Genomic DNA, 27,973 nt, shown 5'->3' with positions numbered 1-27,973 from the left:
GAGATTTCCAAAGTTTATCACAGACAGCCAGAAACTTCTCTGAGGTCTACTGAGAAAGTTCTTACAATTTGAAGCTGGATCCTGGATCACCCAACACAACTACAATCCCTGTGAAGGAAGAAGTTATTCATGATACTTGTTAAAGAATGGCGAGGCAAACTCTATTCAAAGGGGCTACTCCGGTGGGGTTTTGTAATAGGGAAGAGAAATCGGGCTCAACTCAGAATACAAGGAAAAGTGGGAATTTACAAGCAAGGAGGTCAAGGGGCAGGCTGGGGAGCAGTCCATGGGAAATTGCTAAGAAGAAACCTCAGGGTTGGGTGTGGTGGCTCACACTTGTAATCGCAGCACTTTGGGAGGCCAGAGTAGGCAGATCACTTGAGGTCAGGAGTTTGAGACCAGCCTGGCCAACATGGTGAAACCTCATCTCTACTAAAAATACAAAAATTAGCCAGGCATGGCTACATGGCAGTGCCACTACAAGCACATGCCTCCAGACCTCCAAGGAGGAGTCACAAGGCTGAGGCAGGAGAATCGCTTAAACCCAGGAGGTGGAGGTTGTGGTGGAGGAAGTCACACTGCCACTGCACTCCAGCTGGGGCAACAGACTCTGTCTCAAAAAAAAATAATAAAAGGGGGAAACCTCAGGAGTAAGGGGGACTCTGCCCAAACTGACCTAACAGGATTCTTGCTGACAGCAGGCCAGGGTGGCCAGACATCACCTGAGGAGCTGGTGGGTGGAAGATGAAGAACCTCATCAGACATCAAGGGTGATCAGGTATCACAGGTAGGACAGTCTGTCTACATTGACTTAACAGGGTTCCTGCTAAAACTGGACAATGCATGGAATTCAGTGAATACGAAAGTCCAAAGGTCAGGGCCTAGTTGGATGCAGGGCCTAGTTGATTAGAGTTTAGTCTACAAGAGAATCTTTGTCATCCCCCAGAATGATTTAGTGTGGTCTCCATGAATTGATCAAATTTTGGCTGTGTCTTTTTACCTTGTCCTTGTAAAACTGGAAGGGAATTCTGGCATAGGATGGGTACCTAACTGACTCACTGTTTATGAGCTTTGTCAATCAAATGCCTGAATGAAGATCTTAGAAACTGATATTTTATCTTATGGCTGGTTATCTGAAAATTCTGCAGCTTTATTTTGCCCCCCTTTTAAGCATGTTTTAGTGTTTTTTTTTTTAGAGTGTTTATGGATTGAGTTAATGTAGAAAATGTTTTGCATTTTACCACATTGAAAAGTTGGAAAATAAAAAATCAATATTCCTAAATTTTTCTTACTTTGATTCTTCAAGAACCTTGCTATTAAGAACCTAGCTACTCTGTGAGGCTAAGGAGCAGTAGCATCAGCATCAACTGGGGGGCGTGTCAGAAATACAGACTCCCAAAATCAGAATCTACATTTTAACATTTCCGATCCCCAGGTGACTTCTTTGCACATTAAAGGTTGACAAGCTCCTCACCCTCTTCTGTGCCCTTGATTCTTTTAGGTCAAATGTATCTGGTGTAGATTGCTACCACCCACATCAATACTAAGGTGATCATAAGAATTTGAATAAGCAAATGCAAATCTAGCAATTTCCTCACCAGTTCTTTGGAGAAGCAGCACAACGTGGTAGGAAAGAATGATGGAGTCAAAAATCTAGGTTGACTTTGACTCTGCAACTTAGTAGAATCCTAACTTTGGGCTATCACTCCACTGAGGCTTAATTCCCTCACTTGACAACAGAGAGAACAGCAACTCCAACGCTCCCTTCAAGGCAATTCCAGAAATAAAGGAGTTCCTTTATGTGGAATCATATACTAAGCTCTACATGTGTTACACATGTACAATTAAGTTGTAGTAGTAATAGAAATAAGTGATGAGGGTCTTGGAGCTGGATCGCTCACCAACTGCATGAGAATGGAGAGCCGCCACCCTGGTGGAAGGTCGAGAAGAGGTAGGCCCTGGCATACTGCAGTGCTACCACTATTCACATTTGTCCTTGTGGAAGTGGATGCAATCACTTTTGAGATATTTCTGGCCCTTGAGAAGAATGTGGGATATGTAAAATAAAAGGAATTCCTCTGGACAATTGATTGATTGCAGAGAGATTACAATTAGGACAGTCATTCAACAGTTCAAGTAAACTTATGAAAGCCAAAGCAACTTCTCGGCAACATTTAAGGAAATGCTGATCTCAGGTAGCCAGCGGATGTACAGAGAGAATGATCAGGCTCACAGGTAGCAGAGCTTCAGAGAAAGCCGAATTCTCATCCTACAAAGTTTCCTATGCTGAGATCAAGCTCTATTAGGAAAACCCTAGAACCCTGAGACTTGGAATGGGGATATCTGAGTAACGCCATTGAGAATTTCAGCTCCCAGATTCCCCTGAGGCCTCTGGGTCTGCAGAAGAGGCCCACCCCACTTTACTAGAAATAGTGCCCTGCAATTTGCTTTGAAGCAAGTGTCTATATTAGTGTTTAGAGTCCCCAAGACCACTCCAAATTTGATTATTCGCTAGAAGGACTCACAAGTCTCAGAATAGAGTCATACTCACAGCTATGATTTATCGCAGCAAAGAATACGAAGCAAAATCAACAAAGGGAAAAGGGACATGGAGTGAAATCCCAGGGAAACCAGGCATAAGCTTCCAAGAGTTCTCTCCCAGAGGAGTCACACAGGACACACTGAATTCTGTCAGCAATGAGTTGTGACAACATGTGGAAAATGTTACCAATCAGAAAATCTCACTAGAGACTCAGCACCCAAAGTTTTAACTGAGGGCTGATCATGTAGGCAGTCTCTCCGTGGCAAGTACCAATATTCCAGACTTCCAGAAATGAACCACATTGTTTTAGTATAAACCATGTTGTTTGCACAGACAATTTAGGCACAGTGAGCCACTCTTACCCATTCCAGGAATGGTAGGAACCCTCCCAAAACCCAAGTTACAAATACTAGTCAAAGGCTAACCTTATCAGCAAGCCTTTCAAAGAATAACAGCCAGGCCTGCTATGTTAACTCTTTTCTACACTATCAGTTATAATTTTTTAATTTAATTTAATTTAATTTTTTTTTTTTTTAGAGACAGGATCTTGCTATGTTGACCAGGCTGGAATGCAGTGGCACAGTCACAGCTTACTGTAAGCCAAACTCCTGGGCTCAAGGTATCCTCCTACCTCAGCCTTCTGCGTAGCTGTGGGAGGTGTGTGCCACCACACCTGGCTAATTTTTATTCTTATTTGTTTTTGTTGTTGTTGTTGAGATGGGGTCTATATTACCCAGGCTGGTCTTGAACTCCTACCTTCAAGTGATCCTCTCACCTTGGCCTCCCAAAGAGCTGGGATTACAAGTGTGAGCCACCCTACCCGGCCTTATAAATTTTATGTAACAAATCATCCCCAGGACTTAGTGGCTTAAAGCAACAAACATCTATTTGCTCACAATTCTGTGGGCTAGCATTTGCAGCTAGGATGAACTGAAATGGTTTGTCTGTGCCTTATGTGCTGTTGTGGGATTCTCTCCTGAGCTTGCAGTCAGTCAGTCATCTGACTAGGATTGAACTGTCCCCACAAATATCCTCACACATCTGGCAGTGGGTTGGTGGGCTGTAACGCAGGACCGCTAAGTTTTCCTACATGTGGCCTATCTATATGATAAAGTTCACAGCATGGCCACTGGGCTCCAGGAAGAAGACAATAAAAGTTGCATGGCTTTTTGAGGCATCGGTTTGTAAGTATCACAATATCATTTCCCAGTCTCCTCTGTCAGTCAAAGCAAGTTACATGATTGGCCCAGGTTCAACAAGGTAGAGAGATAGACTCTACCTCTTGATGGGGGGCATGGCAAAGAGGTACAAGCAGACTTTGGTGCCACATTTTCCAAATTTTCACAGTGCTTGTGCCAGTCATCAATTTGTTCCTCTCAGCTCCAATCCATCCTCCTTTGCTCTGCTTTGTGATCCTAGAGCTAGAGCTTGTAATCATTGCTTTCTTTTCCCATGGTATGATATCTTTATTAACAAAGGGCACTGGGGTGACACTGCAAGGTCACAGCCAAAGGAAGGAGATTCTCTTACTGGTTCCAAAGGGCCATTTTTCTTTGTCCTCGCTGCCAGCAGAACAGCATGCAGGCGGCCTAGTAATGCTCACCTTACCAGCTCTTATGGACCAATTCCAGCCTCCCTGCACCCTCCAGCAATTTTCTCCACCACCCAGTGGGCTGTTTTCTGCAGACCAGCTCCATCTGTGCCTTCTACTAAGTTTCTTCTTCACCAACACACTGTATGTTCCCATGGCAACCACACCCTCTCCAAGGGAGTTTGGACCTCAGCCTCAACGGAGGAAGATGGAGAAGATATCTTTTCTAAGTTCCTGGTCTCTCCCTCAGCTCTGGCAGTGGTAGCTGTTTTCCACGTGTACTATTTTTATCTTCCTTAGACCCCTCTTTTATGCCTTTTTGTAGTTAAACATATTGTACTACTTAATACTTCTTAGGTTAAAGTTTCTCTGTTCAAATTACTGGTGTGATTTTTGTCTTCTGATTGGACCCTGATTGATGCCATGCCTTAAAAAATAATGTTTGCCTCCCCTGACCCCTGCAGCTCCTTTAAGCAACAGAAAAACAGCAAGGTTAAATTTCAGCACACCCTAACCAGAGATGTACTGGGCTTGCTAAGAGGCCAGGGACTATATACCAAAGAAGCTGTAAGCTCTGGCTAATATGTGCCAGCAGAAGTTGCAAAAGTGTGCATGGGAATGGATCCTGAGAGGTGGGGCTGTAGGACACAAAGTTAGACAAAGGAGAATTAATCAGTGTGGGAACATTCTCCCACGATACTCAAGTCTGGGCAAATACTCCAGAGAGAGTATAACACACTGCAAGGATGGCTCTCAAAAGCCTGAAAAATATCGTGGCCCATCCATCTATTTGGCCCAATGAATTAGAAATACCAAAACTGATATGGCAAATGGTCTGAAAGGGGCATTTAAAGGCCAGAGAAGTGGGTATGCTAAAGAGGATATACCAGGTAAGTCTAGGGAGCCCCCAACCAGCCAGAAATGTGCCAGAGAAGGGCCCCAAGGGCAGTCTTTTACAAAAGGGGTAAGAAATACATTCTTGACAATCAAAGGTGTTGCACAAATTATCCAACTAAAAAAAATCAAGAACAGAGGATCAAGAGCCTGCAAACATCTGCCTGAATAAGAAGTCATGATGTTTAACAAGCATCTGAACTTGAGCCAGTTCTCAGTTCAAGAATGACTGAAGGAGAAGCCAGGTCCCCATGACAAAAAAAACGTGCAATACCACAGAAGTGTATTTAGCAGTAATTCTCCAAGTTCTTCCACAAAGAGATCAACAGCCATTTCCTTAGATAACTGTCCAGTGGAAAAATGGGAACACCCAAAACTTACAAGGATCTAAGTGTAAGCTGACTTCGATTCCCAGGGACCCAAAGCACCATTATGCCCCTCCATTTGAATAGAGAAATATGGGGACCAGTCATGACCCACGTCCAGTTCACTAAGGCTACACTGGGTCCATTAATCCAGCCAGTGATCATTTCCCTGTACTGTGCTCAAAACTTACAAGAATTATTGGACCCAGGGTCTGAATGGGCTGTCATATCCAGGGACACAAAGCTCCATTGTGCTTCCCATTATAATAGGGTGAGGTGAAGGCTAATAATGACCCAGCTCCAATCTCCCGATGGGTCCACTGGGTTCATGGATCCATCCAGTGATCATTTCCCTGTACCCAAATGTGTAATTGAAATGGATATACATGATAAATGGCAGAACTCTTACATCAAGTTCTTGATCTGTGGTGCAAAAGCTGTTGAAGCGTGGAAAGCCAAAGGAAGCCACTGAAATATTCCCACTGTCCCCTATCCAAGGCAATAAATAAAGACAATACCATAGGCCAGGGGAAATGGCAAAATTCAGTGCCATCATCAAAATTTTGAAGAATGCAAAACTGGTGATGGCCATGATAGCCTCATTTTATTCACTACTCTAGTCCCTACAAAAACTCTATTGATTTTTCACTAGGAGGACTCACAAGGCTCAGAATACAGTCATACTCACAGCTGTGATTTATTGCAGCAAAACAAAGCAAAATCAGCAAAGGGAAAAGGTACATGGAGCAGAATCATGATACATGATAAATGACAGTGGACTACCACCAATGACATGCTGGTAAACATTTAACAACAGGCTCTCCAGGGGTCAAGGGACGATTGCTATATAGTATTTGCCAATTTCCAGAGTATAATGGTCCCACCATAGGTTTAACAACCAGCTCACAAGGCTCCTGAAAATTGAACAGTTGGCTCTTACGGGCCAGTATGGGCCTGCTTTAGCACCAAAACTGTCACAACCTTAATCAAAGAGAAGTCTCAATTGCAGCTGCTATGCCAATGTGGTATCTTTACTAGAACAAATGGTTTGAATGTGTCTCCTCCAAAATTCAGATATTGCCAATGTGATAATATTAAGAGGTGGAGACTTTAAGTGGTAATTAGGCCATGAGGGCTCCTCCGTCATGAATGGGATCAGGGTACTCATAAAAGAGGCTTCACACAGTGTTTGGCCGGTTTGCCTGTCTGTCTTGTGAGGACACAGCATTCCTTCCCTCCCTCCCTGCATATTCCTTATGCAGCAATAAGGCACTATCTTGGAAGTAGAGAACAACCTTTATCAGACAACTGAATAATGACAGCACCTTGACTTTGGACTTCTGAGCCTCAAGAACCGTAAGAAATAAATTCCAATTCTTTATAAATTACCTAATCTGTGGTATTCTGTCAAGCACAAAACAGATTAAGACAAATTTCATCATCATAGCCATAACTATGTTGTTGGCTAACTTTTTGTTTCCATTTCCATCCAAAAGAAGAATCAGAAAGCAGTTCACATTCAATATGGGATGGTGAACAATACACTATTATGGTCTTCCCACAGGGCTTCATTAACAGAGTTAACTCTCTGCTAACTGCCCTCACAGCCTCTGTCATAAGATAGTCCAAAGGGACTTGGACATTTCACTAAACACCATATTGGTCCACAGTATCAATGACACTATGCTAATTGGACTTGATTTGTAAAAAATGACAAGTGCTTTGTAGTATCTCAGTAAGACATATGAGCTCCAAAGAAGAAAAGCCCTATGAAGATTTAGGAATCCCTTATATTAATGAAGAGTTTAGATTTAGGAATCCCTTATATTAATGAAGAGTCTGTAGGGACCAAGCTGACTTAGATCATCCCTTCCAAAACAAAAGACAAATTATTAGATTAAAAAAGTAGTATTATGCAGGTACAACCCTAGCACTGTGACATGGGCCAAAGATCCATCACAGCATCTGTGACAGGAAAAAGAAAAAAAAAAAAGAACACCCTGCAAAGTTTGCGATAAAATATCCCACTGGGAACCGGCACTGCCTTGTCCAAGACTGCTCTCCCCTCGACAAGGGGACACCCCAAACCAATGTTGCTGATGTAGGGGCATAAAGGCTTAACCTTTGCTTCAGTTTGGGACAATTCTCAAGACCCTCCAGCCCCACCCCAGAAATTCCCCTGCAGAGATCTGTGGAGAATCAGCTCGGCCTTCAGTTGGAAATGCTTCGCAGATCAGCCTCGCCCTCTATCCAATGCTGTCTTCCCCCCTTCTGTATAGACACCTTCTGTATAGACACCTCTCAGGAGTATCTCCCAGTAAACAATCTGCATGCAGCTCTTCATCTCAGGGTCTGTTTCCAAGGAACCCAATCTAAAAGAGCATATAATGGAACTCGGTCTCACTTTCTCTTTATTTGCTTCTTTCTCTTTGTTTCTTGTTATCAGCATCACCGATACCTGATAAGATTTCTTATAAAGGGAAAAATTTTCAAAGCAAAATCAGGCAATGTCTCAATGAACTTGAAGGGACTCCTCATGTTCATTGCCTCATAACAAACCGTTGTCTGCTAAAAACTTGAAATGAAGCTTAGACTTTGCTACCAAATCCAGTATGTCAAATACATGTTCTTTTCACATGCTACTGGGAGTGACTTCCAGCATAATTTTAAGAAGTGTTCTAAGGTCGTTTTCATCAGAAAATGAGCATAATCAATTAGTCATCATTATTTAATCAACTAAATCAATTAATTAAATAATGAACTAAATAAATCAACCTAATCAATTAATGATGTCAGCCCTGAGTAGGATGTAAGAAATAGTGGTTGCCTATGTGACATATATTTGCAGAACCATTGTAGAAATTATATAAGACGACATACTAGGAATGGGTATGAGCAGAGGAAATTACTGGTATAAACCCCATAACTGCTACAGAATTGAGTATTCTGGGGAGAAGAATGAGCTGTTTTACTGGGAGCAGAACTCCTGGGTTAGAAGCAAGGCAAAAGAGTTCTTCCCATAAAAGAGGTGACACTGGAAGTATTTAACTCAAATGACTATCAGATTGGGGGGCACATGCCTCCTTGACCCCAAGGGCACTGAACAGGTTGTTCTAGAATTCAGAGACTGCTGGGACACCAAACACAGAATTCTTCTGAGACTGTGGTAACTTAAGAGTTCCCAGGAGCAGGAAGGCTCACAGGATTGGCTATAGAAATCACAAAGAAAGGAAAATCAGTCCTGCTTGTGATCAAAAGGAATCAACTAAAAAACTGAAAGCGCTTGGGACTCTGAAAAGCTAAAAAGATGACTATTACAAAATAAATGGATAACAGTTCATAGCATCTAAGACATAACATCAAAAAGTAGATCTTACACTAAATGTGTGTATGTGTGCATGTAGGGAGAGGGGCAGGGTGGGTAATATGGTTTGGGAAATAACCTTGCAAAAGACTCTGTATAGCTGCGGAATCTCTACGGGAGGAAAACCCTTTGCCAGTCTTGACCTCAGATCCATTTCTCACTCTTCCTCTGCTCTGGTCTTAATACAGAGGGCTGACAACTCCAGGCTACATTTTTCCAGCCCCTGTATCCATCAGGATTTGGTCAACGGGAAGGCACTTCTGGGAGATTTATTCCTTCTAGGAGAAGGAAGAAACCCAGGATTTCTTCCAGGAGAAGGAAGAAATTCAGGTATTTTGCCCCCTTCTTCTGTGCCTCAGGCAGCATCTCAATAGAGACAATTTTCTCCATGGTTCCAGCTGCCACATAAAAAGTGCTTAAGCATCCAGCTGATGCCAGACACTGGTACCAATAACACTGTCTCCTCCCTGCCCCTCCAGCCTGGGATGTGGAGATTTCCCATTGCTGCTCCTCTCCGGGTTTCCGCACTATCCCCTGTTGGCCTTCTCAGCTCATTTCCCACTCATATAACCAATAATAGCATTAGATCCCTCTGTTTAAAATACTCAAATTGATAAAAATAATAATAATAACCCCATTTAAAAGTGGGCAAAGGACATGAACAGAGACTTCTCAAAAGATCACATACATGCAGCCAATCTGCACAAGAAAAAAAGCTCAACATCTCTGATGAGAGAAATGCAAGTCAAAACCACAGTGAGAGACCAGCTCACACCAGTCAGCATAGTGATTATTAAAAAGTCAAGAAAAAACAGATGCTGGTAAGGTTGCAGAGAGAAAGGAACACTTTTACACTGTTGGTGGGAGTGTAAGTTAGTTCAATCATTACGGAAAAGAGTATGGTGATTCCTCAAAAACCTAAAAACAGAACTATCATTTGACCCATATGCCCAAAAGAACAGAAATAGTTCTATCGTAAAGACACAGGCACACGTGTTCATTGCAGCACTATTCACAATAGCAAAGACAAAGAATCAACCTAAAAAGCATAAAGAAAATGAGGCACGTATACACCATAGAATACTACACAGCCACAAAAATAACAAGGTCATGTCCTTTGCAGCAACATGGATGGGGCTGGAGGCCACTATCCTTAGCAAACTAACACAGGAACAGAAAACCAAATACCATATGTTCTCACTTATAAGTAGGAGCTAAATGATGAGAACATAGGGACACACAGAGGTGAACAACACACACTGGGGCTTATCGGAGGGTGGAGGGTGGGGGGAGGGAGAGGATCAGGAAAAATAGCTAATGGATACCAAGTTTAATACCTGGGTGCTGAAATAATCTGTACAACAAATCCCCATGACACAAGGTTACCTATATAACAAACCTGCACATATATCCCTGAACTTAAAATGAAAGTTAAAAAGAAATATTCAGATTGTTTTTCTTTCTTGCTTAGACACTATTACAAAAAAATAAAAAATTTATTGCTGAGGAATAAAAAGATTCAGTTATTGAAAAGACCAGTTTCCTGCTGCAGCTTCTCATACCACCCTCCCTTCATTTGTATCCTCCTCAGGGATCCCAGCAGCTAAGCCAGAACATCAACAGTGATCATCCAGACCTCCAGATCAAGATGGACATGGAGGATCCAAACAATTGCTAAATTGATAAAGAGTAGAGTAAAATGCTACAGAAACTAGTATTCAGAACAAATAGCCATCCGAGATAGAAATGTCCCTACTCAAAGGTGAACAACATGATAGCTAAACAATAATTCTGAAGAAGAAGAAGAAAGAAGAAGAAGAAGAAGAAGAAGAAGAAGAAGAAGAAGAAGAAGAAGAAGAAGAAGAAGAAGAAGAAGTAGTAGTAGTAGTAGTAGTGGAGGAGGAGGAAGAAGGAGGAATGTGTAGCTGGGTATTGGTGGCACATGCCTTTAGTCCCAGCTACTCAGGAGGCTGAGGCAGGAGGATCACTTGAGCCAAGAAGTTTGAGGCTGCAGTGGGCTATGATCATGCTACTGCACTCCAGCCTGCAGGACAGAATGAGATCCCATCTCCCCCACCTCCCAAAAAAAGGGCATGGAAAATAGTAATGAACTAAGAACTGTTTAGATGATTTTTAAGTCTAGAAAACCAAAGAAGCTTTTAGTTGACAACTACTTTGCATTCCCAAGGTAATCAAAGAAATAAAATGAAAGATGGTAGAATTAAATATATTGGGATGAAAAACGAATTAGAAGAGTTAAGTGAAAAATATCAAGGTCAGGAGATCGAGACCATCCTGGCTAACACAGTGAAACCCCGTCTCCACTTAAAAAATACAAAAAATTAGCCGGGCGAGATGGCGGGAGCCTGTAGTCCCAGCTACTCGGGAGGCTGAGGCAGGAGAATGGCGTGGACCCGGGAGGCGGAGCTTGCAGTGAGCTGAGATCCGGCCACTGCACTCCAGCCTGGGCGACAGAGCGAGACTCCGTCTCAAAAAAAAAAAAAAAAAAAAAAAATTTGATATAAATTAAAGCACAGAATTTAAGGCAGTCTTAGAAGCAGAATTAAATCTATAGAATTATGATGATGGCATAGAGCATAGGTTTGCAGAAATCACCCAGAACAATTAGGAAAAGAATTAAAATAATTCATTACCTCTTGAAATAAATAAGTACCTCTTGAAGCCTCTTGCTATGTGGGCTCTGGACTGACACCAGGTAGCCATAAAATGCCATAAACTTGGGGCACCATAAACTCATACCATATAGTTTAAAACAATGTTACTTTAAGTTTAAAAAAGGAAAAATCCTCAAATTGTTTTCCTTGGCTTGCTTAAGACAACTATTACCAAAAAAAAAAAAAAAAAAAAAAAAAAAAAAAAAAAAAAAAAAAAAAATTACTGCTGAGGAATAAGAAGATTTAGTTATTGAAAAGACCAGTTTCCTGCTGCAGCTTCTCCTACCACGCTCCCTGCATTTGTACCCTCCGGGTATCTAAACAGTTCTAAATTAATTACTATTTTCCTTTCCTTTTTGGGGGGGTTGGGGGAGATGGGGTCTCATTCTGTCATGCAGGCTGGAGTGCAGTAGCATGATCATAGCCCACTGCAGCCTCAAAATTTTCCTAATTGTTTTGGGTGATTTCTGCAAACCTATGCTCTATGCCATCATCATAATTCTACAGATTTAATTCTGCTTCTAAGACTGCCTTAAATTCTATGCTATAATTTAGCACTAACCATTGTTATTTCTGAATACCAGCGAGAATTTATGTCAAAAAACTGCATCAGCCCAGTCCTTCTTCTCTTTCACCTTTAAAAACTTGCTTATAACTCGCCGGGTGCCTCACACCTGTAATCCCAGCACTTTGGGAGGCCAAGGCAGGTGGATCACTGAGGTCAGGAATTCAAGATCAACCTGGCCAACACAGTGAAAACCTGTCTCTACTAAAAATACAAAAATTAGCCCTGCATGGTAGCACATGCCTGTAATCCCAGCTACTTGGAAGGCTGAGGCAGTAGGATCGCTTGAACCTGGAAGGCGGAGGTTCCAGTGAACTGATATGCCACTGTACTCCAGCCTGGGCAACAGAGCAAGACCCTGTCTCCAAAAAAAAAAAAAAAAAAAAAAAAAACTTGCTTATAAGCTTATAACAAAAGCTGAAGGGAGCATTCACCAAGGCAACTTGGAAGGGTCCCAGGCTGTAGTCCTTAACCTTGGCCCAAATAAACTCTCTATGTTAATTTTGACCGTTTATTTCTTTAGGTTGACAGAAGGAAGGTTTCTACCTAGACTTAGAGGGCTCACTCTGTATTGGCAAAAATTATCACCACCATCATTATCATCATCTCACAGCAAATGAGATTGTTACAACTCTTAGACAGTTTGCATGAGTCTACTTGTTACACAGGGTTGGGCTGTTTCTGCTAGATGTTTTAAGGTCATAAAACTGTTGTTCCTGTAGTACCTGTGATACTTGCTTATTTTGTGAGTTAAAGCTGTAACAGCTGACTACTGGACTCCTCCAAACCCCTGTACTTTAGGAGTTTGTCTTTATCATGAAGCATCTAATTCTGGGGTCTAGACAAGGGACCATGGTGCGGCCTGGGAACAACACCTGGGCCTCATCCTCCTTGGACTGGCTGTGGCTCTTGTCCATGCTGGAAGATATTAGATCCTCCAGGAATTGTCCTGAGCTCTGCATCTGACACATAATTAAAATTGCCTACCTCCTAGATTTTTACTGAAAATAAGGGTTACTAAGAGTAAACATCACTTAATTATATACAAACATTGTATATAATTAAAACTATTGGATACAAGAGAAATAATTCTGTATACAAAGTGTATAGAAAAAGTAGAATATGTTTTGGTTTTAAAAGTTACAAGAAGGCATAAAAAATGTGATTTTTTGCTAAAAGGAAAGTAATTTTGTCTAATTTAGAGGATTTTATAAGTTGTAAATTGAAGGGAAAATGACAAATAAAACTAAAGGTATCTAAAAGTTAAGAAAAGAATGAGGCCAGGCTCAGAGGCTCACACTTGTAATCCCAGTACTTAGGGAGGCCGAGGCGGACAGATCACCTGAGATCAGGAGTTTGAGACCAGCCTGGCCAGTATGGTGAAAACCCGTCTCTACTAAGAATACAAAATTAGCCAGGAGTGGTGGCACACACATGTAGTCCCAGCTACTTGGGAGACTGAGGCAGGAGAATAACTTGAGCCTGGGAGGCAGAGGTTGCAGTGAGATGAGATCACGCCACTGCACTCCAGCCTGGGTGACAGAGTGAGGCTCCGTCTCAAAAAGAAGAAGAAGAAGAAGAAAAGAAAAGAATGAAAAAAACTGTTAAGAGGTTATAAAAGGTTTACGGAAATCTTACTTTGTATGTTAAAACTGAATGAGATTGACTGAATTTGTTTATAAGGTTTTGTTATAATTAGCTTTAGCATTAATAATACACTAATGCAAAGGTAAAATTTGATTTTCCTTTTTAAACAAGATGTTTGTTTAGTATTAACGAGGTAGTAAAAGATTTTGTTTACCTTTTAAGTAAACTGCAAACAAAAAAAAAGTGGGGAGAGAGGGAGAGACAGATACAGTTTGCTTCACGGTGCCTTTCTTAGGTCTTATGATTGTTTAGGAGAGTCTTCCTCTATCAAAAGTAAAGGTTTTGGTTTTGAAATCTTGAAATTATTACTTTGACTAAATGAACAACTATCATTTTACAGTGACATGTGATTCTATTCCAAGCAAGTGTTTTAAACCTTTGATATTTGACAAACTTTCCAAAATCAAAATTTCAAATTCTAAATTCAGTCTCTTGAACCTCAAACTAAGTTTTTGCATATTAGGGCCCATGGAAGTTCAAGAGAGACATATTAGATTTACTTGGTATATTGAAGTCGTACAGAAAACACTGTCAAACATAAAATGGAGTTTAATTTACTTTAGGTTACATTTGTATAAAGGTGATATTAATATATCTTTCAAAATTGTATGTGATTCCTAAAATTCTAATATGTCTTCTTACATGTTATCAGTAATAATTATGATTATTATGTTAAATTGCTTTATGCCACAAAATAACCAAATTTCCTTGTTAATCATGTCTTTAACCACGGCTATTCAAACACTTTTGTCATCTACAGACAATTATTGTTTTACCTTGATTATTCTCAAAAAATGGTTCATAATCAGCAACAGTCCAAAACTTGCTTCTTCTTTAAAGCAATTCATACAAAAGACTCTTACAAATACTCCTGATTGTAGGTTTCTGGTTTCTGATCACTTTGGAGCTTATACCATTGGACAAAATGAAACAAAACTTTCAGAACTCTAATGGAAAACTGATACATTTTGGGAATTGCTCACTCAACATTAAGCAAAAAAAAAAAAAAAAAAATAACATGGGACAAACTGATAGAAAACTAACATAATTTTCATGACTTTTGTTTGAAACATTGCTGATTATTCTTAGGTTTTGTTTTCTAGAATCAAGAAAATGTTTTTCTTCTTCTTTGAGCTATTTATAGCTTACAACGAGTTGGGTAAAGTATACTTTTGTGAATAAAATTTGAAACAATTGCCTTTCTCTCTACCGATTTCTCCAGAATTTAGAAATGATTTGTGAGTATTCTTAATTTATGACAATATAGTTATTTGCATAAGTTCAGTAAGAACCTCTTTTCTTTTATAACAGGACACAATTGAAGACATTGATTATTTCACCAGAGTTTTGACTGGAATGGCATATTATCAGACGTAAACAGACTGTTTTAAGAAATTGGTCCTTGAGGAATCACCACACTGCCTTCCACAATGGTTGAACTGATTTACATTCCCACCAACAGTGTAAAAGCATTCCTGTTTCTCCATAGCCTCACCAACAACTTCATTACTGGGTATATACCCAAAGGAATATAAATCATTCTACCATAAAGACACATGCATACATATGTTTAGTGCAGCACTATTTACAATAGCAAAGACATTCAACCCAAATGTCCATCAATGATAGACTGGATAAAGAAAATGTGACACATACACACCATGGAATACTATGCAGCCATAAAAAGGAATGAGATCATATCCTTTGCAGGGACATGAATGAAGCTGGAAGGCATCATCCTTAGCAAACTAACACAGGAACAGAAAACCAAACACCACATGTTCTCACTCATAAGTGGGAGTTGAACAATGAGAACACATGGACACAGGGAGTAGAACAACACACATCGGGGTCTGTCAGGGGTGGGGTCAAGGGGAGAGAGAGCATCAAGACAAATAGCTAATGCATGTTGGGCTTAAAACCTAGATGATGGGTTGATAGGTACAGCAAACCACCACGGCACGCGTATACATACCTACATAACAAACCTGCATGTTCTGCATATGTATCTCAGAACTTAAAGTAAAATAAAAAAATNTGAAGCTGGAAGGCATCATCCTTAGCAAACTAACACAGGAACAGAAAACCAAACACCACATGTTCTCACTCATAAGTGGGAGTTGAACAATGAGAACACATGGACACAGGGAGTAGAACAACACACATCGGGGTCTGTCAGGGGGTGGGGGTCAAGGGGAGAGAGAGCATCAAGACAAATAGCTAATGCATGTTGGGCTTAAAACCTAGATGATGGGTTGATAGGTACAGCAAACCACCACGGCACGCGTATACATACCTACATAACAAACCTGCATGTTCTGCATATGTATCTCAGAACTTAAAGTAAAATAAAAAAATAAGAAAATTTAAAAAAAGAAATTGAAGTTGACTTTATAGAACTGATAAAAAAAGTCCCTTGGAGAAAATGGGCTGGAACCTGTCTACATGGTTTCTTTACAAAGTTTCTGGCCTGCGGTAAGTGAAGAATGATAGGATCCGAAACCTCAAGTAATTCTGGGACCTCGAAGAGGAATTCACCCAATTCATACAAGTATTACAGGAACAGTTTAATGACAAACCCTTGGCTTCATTAGCCTCAGGAGGCTTTTGAAAGTCTTATCTGAAATTCCTTATAAAAAATTCCAGAAAACCCAATTTTCAAAAGACCGTATGTGGCCAATCACTATTTTTGCCACACTTTACGCAAACAATCAAGTCAATTAAAATAAGACTAGGACTTACTTTTCAAATAAATTGTACTATGATTTGTCATTGGTAGAGACAGAGGACTGGAGGAAAATTAAGTTTCAGAAGAAAACTTTAATGTATCTGTTATTAGATCTGTTATTAGATTCTAGATTTTAGCCTTGTCCATTGCTTTTCAGTTTTTATTATTTCCATACAATTTGGACTGAATACTGAATTTCTTACTGGCTCCAAACTAATGTTTACAATTTTTTTTACTTAAAATCACTAAAATTAAAATTGCTTTTCCTAAAGCCTTATAAGCTAAAACTAAACAACTTGATTTTAAAAACTTCGAAAAATCATTACAGCAGCTTCATGTATGAACAGCCTTTGTGCCTGCTGGTGTACAGACTACTCAGAAAGTTCACTGGAACACCTGATGCAAACTGCAAACCATAAAAAAAAAAATCTGTCAGATTGCCATTGTCTGCTCTCACTTCATTGGAAGATGCTTCAAGCCCAATATCTAAAAATCGTTTCAACTGGCTTCCCTCTGGACTCAGAAACTAAGTTTATAGTTTGTTCTAACCATTAGCCTTTGTTTTTCTTTTGTTTCCATAGGAATGCTTCTTATTAAATAACTGACTGCTCAAATCATAGAGAAGCCTGACAGTGGCGGAAGATCACCTGCAACACTGCTGCCTGCAATGAGACACAACTATTAACTGTATCACTGGACTAGCTTATCCTCAGGACTGAGAGGCTGGTTCAATGGATTATAAAACAATCCACCAACCCAATATCTGGACTGTGAAACTTCTGGGGGAAGTTTCAGACTGGGGAATGTAGGGGCTCAGAAAACAATATCCCAAAATGAAGGCCTCAGAAGCAGCCTCAGAAACAAAAGCTTTTTTCTGACCTTTTCCTACCCTCCTGTCTCTCAGAACCATTATCCTTCAAGGCTATCCATAGAAACTAGAATCCCTCTTCTCCAAAGCAGTTCACAGAAACCAGAACCCCTTCCCGAAAACCAGCCATAAAACCTAAAAATATTAATGTAACTTTTCCTTTGCCTGTCTGTATAAAAACTGACCATAAACAATTATCTGACCTACCTTGTTTGACTGTAGGTCATAAGACTTCCATTTCAGAGGGCCCTGCCGCATACCCAGAATAAAAAAAAAAAAAAAAAAGCAGCTCAGACAGAGAGGGCAGGAATAATCTAGACAGACAGATCTTGCTGGATTCCCCGACTCACGCTCTTTTTTTTTTCCAATTATATTTCTACAAAGCTGTCCATACTTTCACCTAAGCATAAAAATGGAAAATTTCCCCTGTATCTAGTGGTTTTCATTGTGGAGGCTCCCACGTATACATGTTAAATAGATTTGTATGCCTTTTCTCCAATTAATCTGCCTTGTGCATGTTGATTTTACAGCAAAACTTCAGAGGGCCAAGGGAAAAGCTTCTTGGTCCCTACATATGTATATGTCACACATCTTTATTTACGTGTGTGTGTGTGTGTGTAGATCTGTAAGTTTATGCTGGCACCTCCAATTTCAATCCAACACTACAGGGTTTATTTTATCCAAGATTACCAGATACATACAGGATGCTCAGTTAAATTAGAATTTCAGATAACAAATAACTTTTTAGTATAAATCTGTCCCAAATAGTGTCCTGTATTTTTATTTGCTAAATTTGGCAAGTCCGATTCTAGCTGTCTCCATTTTCATATTCCCAACAGTAAGAGATCCGACTCCCATTATCCTCAAAGCATTTTCTCAGTCCTCCAGGACACAGCAAATCGCTTAACACAGCCCCATTCCCTCCTTGTTCACAGGCCTTGATCCCTGCTTTGCTTGCCTACTTCATTTTGGCCTGCTGATGGTCTTCGATGATGCATGGATGAGGAGAAGGAAGAACGAAAATAGTTTTTAAGAATGAGTGGGGTAAAGGAAGGGAAACATGGTAACTGCAGCAGCAAGCAACCCCAAATCTCAACAACTTCCCCCAAAAAACATTTACTCTTGCTTGCAGGTCTCCAGGTGGGCTGCACTTCTGCTGGGCTCAGCTGAGCTCTGATGCGCTCCTTGTGTCTTCTCATTCCATGTCCCAAGCTGAAGGGACAGCCACTGTCAGGGGGTTCTTGTGCCAGGAGACAGAAGCTATAGGGACAAGCCAAACTCATGGTGTTTCTTAAACCTCCAATCAAAACTGGCCACTGTTCCTTCCATCTACACTGCATTGGTCAAAACAACCCCATGGCAAAGCCCAAAGTCAACAGGGCTATAAAATACAGCTAAGTGGGGAAGTGGATAAATAATTGAGAAAACAATAATGAAATCTATCACCATTGCAAATTAAATAAAAACAAACATAACCAACATAACAATCATACATGAAGAATAAAGCATCAATGCAAAAACAAAACAAAACCCCTCATACTGAATCAAAAACTGAAACTCAACTGAATTCTGTATAAAATAAAATAACTCAGGATGCTTGAAATGGAAAGAATAATTGCAAAAAAAGCAAAGATTACTGTCTGAAAATTTGACCCCATATCCCTGTGCAGTTAATCAAGCAATTACTTAATCTAAAAGTCAAAGGGGTCTCCTCCCGCAACAAACCAAGTTCCCAACTTCAAATCTCTCTTTTAAAAAAGTTCCAACCCACACTTAGCAGTAATAGAAATTACAGATGAGAGAGAGAAGACAGAGGTATATGCTAGACAGAGATTGTATTAATAACTTCTTGTGACATTTACAAAAATGGAACCATATTATACTACAGAGAAAACCTTAATAAATTCCAACTAATAAGTGTTATTCAGACCATATTCGCTGACAACAACAGACAAAAATAGATTAATGTTTTGGAAGAAACAAGGAATAAGACCCACTCCTGAGAGGGTAAACCATTCAAATTTCACTGGTAAAGGGAAAAAAGCAAAACTACACTTGTAGAATATTTAAGAGAATAACAATAATGGGAAAACTACATATATATGCTAAAGCTGGCATTTCTAATTAAAGAGGAAAAGATGTTGGAACAATTAGCTGGCCTTCTGGGTGAAAATAAGTAAATTTGTTTCCTTTACTGCATAATTCTTTAAGCTAGATGAATTCCAGATGGATTAAAAATTAAAACATAAAGAAGGGAATTCATACTTAGCCATAGATTTTTTAAATACATTTCAGGGGTGGCCAAGACCTTTTTTTATGTTGGACCAAAGGCAGAAACTAAATAGGTAACATTGGCATATCACATACCACTGAAATTTAAAGTTCTGAAGAGAAAAAAAAAATGACTAAAAGAAATTAAATTCTGAGGGAGATACTGCTAAAATTTTAAAACAAAATGTTTAATAGCCCTAATATTCTAAAATGATCATGTAAGTCCATATGAAAATACTGAAACCCAACCAGAAAAAAAAATGCAAATTACATAAACACTTTAGAAGTGAAAAAAATTAAAATGTTCAGTAAGTATATAAAGAGATGTTTGGCCTGAGTAGTAATATGTGTTTAAGTCTACATGGCCATGTGTATCGATCCACAGGAAAATGTCTGGAAAGATAGACACTAAAATGTTAACAAGATTATCAAAAGATTATCTCTGAGGTGGGGTGAGATTTTAGGGTGACTTTTCTTCTCTCCTTTTGAAATGGCCTTTTAAAATTAGCATACAATCATTTTATGACTAGATTACTCAGCATATGTAAAATATACAAATAAAACTGATGAATCCCCTTTTGGTTTTGCAAAGATTCTTAAAATTCATTTTAGTTATGTTGTAGAAAATGCTACTGACAAGGGCAAATACTCACTTTATATTAGAGGATAGAAAACACAGGCTACAAAATGATTATTTAATTTGTATTTTATAAAGGGGATACAATAAATGGCAGTGATTTTTCCTTAGCAATAAAATTGTGTGTCATTATATCTTCTTTTGTGTTTTCCAGGTATCTACAATAAACGGTTTCTTAAAAAATCAATAGTTTTTAAATAATGAATGTTATAGCTGCTACAGGTAATAGTCCCAGATAATGAGGCCCCCATAATCGTTGCAAGGTTTGGGTATCCCAGTTTTATTTTCAGGAATAAAGCATGGGCCCCATAATAAATGCAGATCCCTGAGAGATCCTCTCCACAGATTCTAAAAACCAGGGACAGAAAGAAAAATACTGCATGATCTAATTTATTTGTTGAATCTGAAAATACTGAACTCATTGAAATAGCAAGTAGAATGAGGGTTGGCGGGATGGGGAATTGAGAGATATTGATCATAAGGTAGAAAGTTTTAATTAGATAACTATACTGTATAGCATAGTGACCATAGTTAATAACAATGTACTGTATATTTCAAAATCACTCAACGAGTAGATTTCAAATGCTCTCACTACAAACAAAATAAGTATGTGAGGTGATGGATATGTTAATTAGCTTGATATAATCATTCCACAGTGTATACGTCTATCAAAACATCACATTGTACCTTGTAAATATACACAATAACTATTTGTCAAATAAACATTTAAAAAATGAATTTTAAAATAAGAGTAGAGCTGTTTACACAGAATCTAAGCCTTGAGTAGCAATTCCTCCTCAACAAATTTTCATGGGGCACTTTCTAATACCAGTGAGGCATGAGGGGAGATGAAGAGGAACAAGATACGACCCCCTCTTCATGGAGTCCACTGCCTCACAGAAAGGTGCAGTGAATATACAATGTGAAGTGTGGATGACAGGCCCAAAAGGGAAGAGGGTGTAGGGGAGAGTGATCAGCTATCTCATTTTACCTGGGACTGAAGGTACGTGGGACTTACTTTCAGCGCTAAAACCAGGAAGTCCTGCCCAAACCAGGACAAAACGACCACCCCAGAGTGAGGACTGGGACAGCTTCCGAGCTCAGGTTCATCATAAGCGGGGTTCTGAAAGATAACTGGGCATATTTTAGGAGACAGAAGCCCTGCCCCACGGTTTTGTCCTTGCCCAGGTCTTTGTCGGGAAGGCAAAGGATTGTGTTGGAGAACAGAATCGGGTTTACAGCAGGTCATTTTCCACTTTTGGGGTTACCAAAGCCCTTTTGGAAATGGGATGAAAATTGATTTTATCCCTGACAGAGGCCTCAAATCCTGCTTCCTATAAAGAAGCTGGGCTGTACGCCGTGGCTCACGCCTGTAATCCCAACACTTTGGGAAGCCAAGGCAGGCAGATCACGAGGTCAAGAGACGGAGACCATCCTGGCCAACATGGTGAAACCCCGTCTCTACTAAAATACAAAATTAGCTGGGCATGGTGGTGCATGCCTGTAGTCCTAGCTACTCAGGAGGCTGAGGCAGGAGAATCACTTGGAACCCAGGAGGCGGAGGTTGCAGGGAACGCAAGATCGTCACGGCCCTCCAGCCTGGCAACAGAGTTAAGACTCCTGTCTCAAAAAAAAAAAAAAAAAAAAAAATGCTGAACCAGACATTGTCTGTGATGGATGGGCCTGCAGGTCCTCTTGGAGAACATTGGGTGTAAGGCCCCCATGCTGCATAACTGCATGGATGGCAGCTGTCCCTGTTAGGAGTTAGGTAGGATGCCCTTCAGGTCCCGCAGGATATTAAGGCCTTCTTTCCTGTAATCTGGGGGAGTTTCCTAGAAGAGCCCCATAAGACATTACAATTCAACTCTGAGTAACCCATTCATCCTTACCCAAGGAGGGGTCCTCTATTTGCAGAGAAATAAAGACAAAGCAAGTTCCTCCACTCTGTGCCTCTGGATAAGAGAACAGATTGATGTAAGCACCAGGAGTGATTGAAGGCCAAGCAAAAGCCAGGGAGGCAATTAAGCACCAGCTGGTGGTGACCAGTTGGGGAGGTGATCTGAGAGCAGAGTCTGAGTGGACAGTGAGTCACAGGAGGGGGGCCTCATGGGGGACTCCAGGAGAGTTGCCAGGTAGCCAGCTCTACAGAAAGCAGGGAGAGAGACAGCTGGCTACAAGGTATGAGGGCTCCGGCTGCATTCCCAGGGCTCCATGACACTGTATTCACCCAGCGCTGCTACTGATCCACGATACAGACAGGGACTTGCATCCCGGACATCTTGAAGAGGACACTCAGCCTCTGAGCATTACACTCTGACCACAGGGTTACTGAAAGAGTAAAGTGCGCTCCTATCTTTTCTGTTTCTAAAGGACAAACAAATTCAGTGATGTTCAACCCTTTTTTGCCAAGCCATTTCTCATCCCAGCATGCCTACCTCACTAACACCAAAATTACCGTAAGTTTGCTATTTCACGAAAGAGGCTTCTGGCATTTCTATGCCTTCCTCTGAGACTCATCCTCAGAGGGGGCAATGATGTCCCCTCACTTCTGAGTGGACAGTGCCATTCCCTGGGAATATCAGAAAGCAACAGGTCAGAGTTCCTGGCATAGGAAAAGCCTCCCCTGGGATATATTTCAAAAGCTGCAATAGCATCCCGCCCCCAACCCGGCCAAATCAAGCCAAGATTTGCCTACACATTGTTGAAGAGAACAGAGGTGAAGAGCAGTGTGTACTGAGGCACACTTAGGGACTTCTCTAAAATATACTGCAGCCATCTGCCAGGCCAGGTGGTTCCAGCATGGCCCAGATCAGCCTCCTAAATACCTGCTATCAGCAAACCACTGAATGTGCTCCATCCCTCCTGAGTTATACTCTCCTCTAGGGCTTTTCAAAATGGGTCCTTTGGAATACTAATGCCCTAAGGTGCCCTCCACTAAAAAGGGCTTCTTGGCCACATGACGCTGGGCAAACAGCCTGCTGGGCCCCCTGCTCTGATCCCAAGGGAGACTCCCCAGCTGCAGCCCAGCTGCCGCTCCCTGTCTTTCGGGGTAGGAGGTGGCAATGACACACTGTGACCGCGCTCCAGTGTTTTCATGTGAGGGACCTGTGTACATTTCCTGAAAATATACTGTCTCAGTCAGGGTCCAGCAAGAAAGACGACCCAACTAGGAAGGTTCCAGAGGCTTTAGCCACTGATGGGACTATTTGCAGAGCTGTGGGTGGAGTGAAGGGAATGCCCAAGGAAAGGCTGAGGCACCTGGAAATTAGCAGTCTTGGGAAGCCTTGGCCACCCTAGGTCAAGGGCAGGGGGAGGAGCGAGCTTCCCCCTCCCCCTGCCCGCTGCAGGCCACTGAGATCTGGAGCCACGGGGAGGGGCTGCCCACGGGAGGGGGGCATCGGAGCAGGACCAGGCTCCACAGCAGGATCAAAGAGGGAGGGAGGTGGGTATGGAAGAGAAGGGTGCACCGTGCATGTGGCACCCTCTACAGCAGCGAGCCTCCTGGGGACCGAGCTGGGAGGAAGACGTGGGCATGGGACGTGCAGGAGCTGGGAGGTAGCCAGCATGGACTAACCAGAGCAGAGCTTATGCATCAGCAACAAAGAAGCAAAGCATGAAAAGTGTGTGTTTCCCTATGAGACGTTTAAAAGTTGTTTTCTTTTGAATGCCTTAAGAATAAAGGGAGAGGGGACCTACTCCTAAGAGTCCTAAATGAGGTAAGAATGTTGAGTTTTGCTGTCATCCTTGTGGTCTGCAGTTTCTTTCCTAAGGAAAGCAGTGAGAAGCACTGAGACCACGTTTCCCTTTATAGAACGGTTGCCCTTTTGTGCTGGCAGGGACGTGGCTGCAGGCAGAAGGCACCTCTCTGTCATCGTTCCCTAAAGACAGTGAACTGTGCCAGTTCTGGGCCCTGAACACTTCTAAGAGCCAAAGGCTTTATTCACCTTCAGCCAGAGGCAATAATACCCCAGTGGTATTCAACGCTGCATCATGTTGGAAGCAAAAATTCAGTCTCTTTCAGTTCGTTTCTATCTCTGGATGTCTTGAAATTTACATTTCATTGCAATAAGAAAAAAGAAATCAAAAGAGAGCTGCTCCAGAGAGGAGAGTTATCCCTAATTTTGATGGATCATGAAACACCCCTTCTTGGAGATCTAAAAGGTACATCATCAACATCTCTAAGTAGTTCTCCAGAAAGAAATCTATTTAGCTCTGCTTAATCCAGGATTTCCCATACTTACATGAAACTAGAACCCATTTATTTTAATCCAAGTACTCTTTGGAAAGTACAGTGATCTTCTGTAAGCCATATTTCTACAGTCTATATTTAGCAGAAGACTTAAGAGTGCAGTAATTTTTTCAGACAACTAAAGAGTAGAGCTAATAAGATGATGCTCAATGCAGAAAGGAAAAGTTACCAGCAGGCAAACTTACCAGAAAGGATAAGATTGGCGTTACAGCCTGCTAAAACAGAAAGGGTTTGGTAACCCGCATTCCATCCATCTGCATTTAAGGTGACAGAGACACACCCACTCATGCCAAGAAGTAGCTTACCTCATCCTAACAAGAAAGACCTCTAAAAGAAATCTGAGACAGATGTGGGAGAATCAGAGAAAAATGGCACTTTAGGAAGCCGTGGTGCTGACAGCTTTTCAGAGGTAGTGTATGGCGTACAGCAAGGATGTGTTCCCAATAGGAGCAAAACACAGGCCGGGCGCGGTGGCTCAAGCCTGTAATCCCAGCACTTTGGGAGGCCGAGACGGGCGGATCACGAGGTCAGGAGATCGAGACCATCCTGGCTAACACGGTGAAACCCCGTCTCTACTAAAATACAAAAACTAGCCGGGCGAGGTGGCGGCGCCTGTAGTCCCAACTACTCGGGAGGCTGAGGCAGGAGAATGGCGTGAACCCGGGAGGCGGAGCTTGCAGTGAGCTGAGATCTGGCCACTGCACTCCAGCCTGGGTGACAGAGCGAGACTCCGTCTCAAAAAAAAAAAAAAAAAAAAAACCCCACAAGTGGGCGGCAGCAGCTGGCAAGGACGCCTGAGGAGGGCCATGACCAAGGGAGAGCCCGAACGTCCAGGATCAGGGTTTTAAATCTGATTTCAGGAACAATGGAGAGCCATAGAGGCTTTGGAGAATCCTGAAAATGAAGATACTGTGCACTGCAGTGCACAGAAAAGATGGAAGAGGACCAGATAGCGTTCAGAGCAGCAGTGAGGAGATTATACTAGTCCTCATGAAAGAAGGCTGACAGCAAAACTGCGACTGTGACTTTGGAGCTAGAGAGGCAGAGATGGATCTGAGAAGTAACAAAGCTAGAAACTTTATGTCTTACTGGTAAATTGTTACAAGGGACTACGGAAACAAGGGAGTTGAAAATGAACTAGATTTATGAGCCTGGTATGGAATGAGCCTTTAGACTATAATCTACCCCAGCTTGAATTTCTTGGCACTTCTTCCTCTCCATCTTAGTGCTTCATTATACTCTGGGTCAGCTGCCTTCTATGCTTCAACACCTTCTGTGCTCATCAGTGCCAATGCCAGAAACAAAGGCGGCTGGGTGAAGAAAATATAGCCAGAAATAATAGAAACCCAATGAGAAAGGAAGTCTGGAATGAATTCTTTGGAGCTAAAAGAAAATCAAAAGGAGGGCTAAAGATAACCTTATAAAACCCAAGTGAAAAGTCAAAAAACCAAACTAAAAGTCAGTTGTATCCCATGATCTGAAGTCCAGACTCCTTCCAGGACCTCAGAACTGAGCTTCACAGCAACCCCGTCTCCACTTTGGAGACTGAAAGCTCAGCTGTCATTCTAAGTGACCCTGAAATACATCAGTGCGCAAGTGGATGATGTTTAAATAATCCTCAGACTATGCCCGAAGAACATCTCTTTCCATGACAGCATCTCACAAGCACATTCTGATGGCGCCTAAACTCAATATCATCATAGAATCTAAGAAGCATTGACTCGAGTTCAGCTTCATACTGAAAAAGATGGAGGCTGACCTCAGGTGGATGAAGCAGGAGAATTACCTGTCCTGGTGCATCAATCCTTATTGTACCAACACATCTTCATTATTAGCCCAAAGCCCTTTCATTCACCAAATTGTTGGCATTCACCTGGCCATCCTCCTGGTGGCCCAAACTCAAAAGCTGGTGGTCATCTTTGATCTCTCCCTCTTCTTTGTTCAAGTTTTGTTAGTTCTGTATCCACAATGTTACTGACAAGTGTTTTCTCCTTTCTGTTTCCACAGAGCACACCTTGTAAATTTAGGCTCCCATCATTTCCATCATGTACTATTGCTGTGGCATCCCAAAATGGTTTTTATGATCTGCTTCTTGTCCCCCAAGTCCACTATGCAGCCAGAGTAGCTACCTAAAGCAAGGGTAAGGCCAAGCATGTCTGGCGCAACCATAACTGCTTGATTCCAAAATGTCCAAAGCCCCCTTTGCACAAGATATATTTGCATGGTATTAAATGTTACCATTTCATGTGCCAACATAGTTCTCTCAACATATTATTGAAAGACGTATCTCCCCTTTGACTACACTCTTCACCACAATATATTTCTATTGTTTCCTATTTGGCTTGATGACATTATTTGTATACCATATGGCTTTTTCAAAAATTTAAGAACTCACAAGTAGAGAATTATTATGATCTCGACCTGTCAAAAATCTTGCCAACATCAAAGATAGAGCCCTTCTCAAATGCTGTAGATTCCCAGGTGCTTCTGCTAAATCTCTTTTGTTAAAAGTAATTTCTCTGTCTTTTGACCTCTATGGAAGGTTTCAACACAATCTGCATTGTATTAGAGTTAATTACATTCCTATCTCATCTCCCCTATTTGAACATAAGCCCCCTGAGGGCCAAAGCAGTGCCTTACTCATCCTCACAGCCTCATGTCTCTTAGCTTAGTGCCCTGCTTGACAAATGTTTACTATTTCATGATGAAATAAACAAACAGTCTTAGTTGGAACCTACACCCCCTTAGCAAACCAAAAATAAATGGAGAATATGAAACGTCAATGGGAGGCATCACTCCAGCTGCTGCTCCAACACTGTTAATTACACAATACTTTTATTGAGCAATTCAGTGGTAATTCTTGCCGCTATTCCTCCTTAATAAGATCCATTGTGCACCATAAAATAGTAACTGGGATGCAGTTTGTATTCCACATGCATCACATTTCTTTTTAGCAGGTTCTTCCATATCCATAATCTCATCATTATTACTATTACCCTCAGAAGACAGTTGACTTGCATTAATCAGTCCTGCTGCCATTCCCTTGCCAGATTTTCTGTAGTTTTATTGTGCTTTTGGACATTTTAATTAACTTGAAAAATTAATTTTAAAATCTTACCTTATTAATGCTCTGCTCCCTTGGAAATCCCTCCTTCTTGTTTATTATCACTGACCATTTGAAGATGAGATCATTAGTGATTAAAGCTCCAGACAACTTCCACGCCCATCCTGCTGCAGATTCTGTGCTATTTTTAAATAGAATGTGAATAATAACTCCAACTTTTAAGCAGGTGGGGAGGGAGTTCTGTTGCTTAGGGAGTTAAAAGACATAATTTCAATTATGCCATAACATTTACTCCACAACTACTGCTCTCTACAGAAGCTCAACAATGCTCGCTTATTAATACCATATACAGAGGTAAGTTTTGTTTTACCCATTTGACAAACTGAAATGAGTAAGGCACCAGACTTGGTGACTCAAGAACACTCACACAAAGCCAAAAAAGCAAGACACGTCTGGTAAAACTAACTGGTTGATTCTCAATGCTCTATCTGGACCACTATAAAGGCTTGATAC

General features: G+C 41.2%; 1 long non-coding RNA gene across 1 annotated transcript in view; it reads right to left on the bottom strand.

Annotated features, from left to right (window-relative positions):
• Positions 1–27,596, bottom strand: part of LOC108536904 (uncharacterized) — a 33,929-nt gene extending 6,333 nt beyond the window's left edge. Inside the window, exon 1 of the long non-coding RNA XR_001887655.1 lies at positions 27,515–27,596. This is a non-coding gene — a long non-coding RNA (uncharacterized LOC108536904). The remainder of the gene's footprint in view (positions 1–27,514) is intronic.
• Between the last annotated feature and the right edge of the window lie 377 nt (positions 27,597–27,973).

The sequence above is a fragment of the Rhinopithecus bieti genome, unplaced genomic scaffold (genome assembly GCF_001698545.2).
Source record: "Rhinopithecus bieti isolate Rb0 unplaced genomic scaffold, ASM169854v2 scaffold_13577, whole genome shotgun sequence".
Classification (NCBI taxonomy): Eukaryota; Metazoa; Chordata; class Mammalia; order Primates; family Cercopithecidae; genus Rhinopithecus; species Rhinopithecus bieti.
Note: the sequence above shows the minus strand (reverse complement) of the source record. Positions and strands in the feature narration are given on the sequence as shown.